The sequence below is a fragment of the Rutidosis leptorrhynchoides genome, chromosome 3 (assembly GCF_046630445.1).
Source record: "Rutidosis leptorrhynchoides isolate AG116_Rl617_1_P2 chromosome 3, CSIRO_AGI_Rlap_v1, whole genome shotgun sequence".
In the NCBI taxonomy this organism is placed as follows: domain Eukaryota; kingdom Viridiplantae; phylum Streptophyta; class Magnoliopsida; order Asterales; family Asteraceae; genus Rutidosis; species Rutidosis leptorrhynchoides.
In genome coordinates this window covers 407,063,800-407,065,622 of record NC_092335.1, presented here as the reverse complement: position 1 = coordinate 407,065,622, position 1,823 = coordinate 407,063,800, and positions in this window count along the sequence as shown.

Genomic DNA, 1,823 nt, shown 5'->3' with positions numbered 1-1,823 from the left:
ACATACTTAAACTTAAACATGGGCAAAACACTTAACTACTCTTAAATGTCAATAGGTTGATTTTCCTGCTCACTCGTTCAACTCTTTATTCCGAGGAATAACTCTCTCTCTACTTACTAAGGTGAATTCATAGCCCCACTCTTTATTGCTAGCAAACTTATTTAACTTATTTGGGGTGAGACACATGCTGCTTTTACTATTTACAATTTAGACACAAGTACCAACTGCTAAAACTATGCTATACCCGGCTATGTCCGACTAAGTCCCTACAGTGATATTTTTAAGTGCTGCGGCATGCTTATTTATTGGGGGTAGGCCTATCGGGAGTAACGTCCCCGATACATTTGACTCAGTCTTTGTATTACTTGATAATGAAATTTAAACCGACAAGGACAGACACAACTTGTCATGGGGCAAACTTGAACGTTTAGTCTAAATATCACGCACTGGCATAACTTTTGGATCTGCGAGATCTACTTTTTGATCCTGCGGGAGATCAACTTTACAACTAAATCTTGTGGTCTAAAAACAATGATAACTACTTTTGTTAAACCTATGAACTTCACTCAACCTTTTTGGTTGACACTTTAGCATGTTTTGTCTCAGGTGCTGTTTGATTCAAGCTTTCTTATCTACTACTTATGTGATGCTACTTGGACTTAGGATCAAGAGATATCGCATTTATTACTTCTGCATATGAACAATTACTTTATCGTTATTTCCATTATTGTAACGACATTTCATTTTCCGCTGCGTACTCAATAAAGTTAAATTTTCTCATTTAGTATTGTTCTCGTATTATAATATGTTGCTTTATTTGATATTAGTAACGTTTCTTCCAGACCCTATTGGGAGGACGTTACAGTAACAGATACGCTAAGATATGAAGTAGCAGATACGCTAAGGTATGAATTTTGTCTATACACTATTCATGCAGTCAATGCAGTAAAACGTGTCTAGACTAAGAATAATGAGTAAGTGATTTCCTGAGGATGATTCGCAGATGATTTTCGACAAAAATGATAAGGAAAACTTTTGACATGCAGACACGGTCGAAGTCCAGACTTACTAAAGCATCCTAATGACTATCAGTTAGGCACACTAATGCAAGACCTGGTTCACTAAGACCACCGCTCTGATACCAACTGTGAAGACCCGTCCTAATCCATCCGGATGAAGTCCATATCAATTATAAATGATTCACAACAGTTGATTACATTGCGAGGTACTTGACCTCTATATGTTACATTTTACAAACATAGCATTCATTTTTTGAAAAGACAATATTTCATTACATCGAAAGTTGAAGGCATGCATACCATTTCATAATATATCTATCTATAATTGACTTAATAATAATCTTGATTAACTCAACGACTTGAATGCAACGTCTTTTGAAATATGTCATGAATGACTCCAAGTAATATCTCTAAAATGAGCAAATGCACAGCGGAAGATTTCTTTCGTACCTGAGAATAAACAAGCTTTAAAGTGTCAACCAGAAGGTTGGTGAGTTCATTAGTTTAGCCTAAATAATCATTTCATAATTTTAATAGACCACAAGATTTCATAATTCCATTTCTCATAAACATACGTCCCATGCATAGAGACAAAAATATCATTCATATGGATTGAACACCTGGTAACCGACATTCACAATATGCATATAAGAATATCCCCATCATTCCGGGATCCTCCTTCGGACATGATATAAATTTCGAAGTACTAAAGCATCCGGTACTTTGGATGGGGCTTGTTGGGCCCGATAGATCTATCTTTAGAGTTCGCGTCAATTAGGGTGTCTGTTCCCTAATTCTTAGATT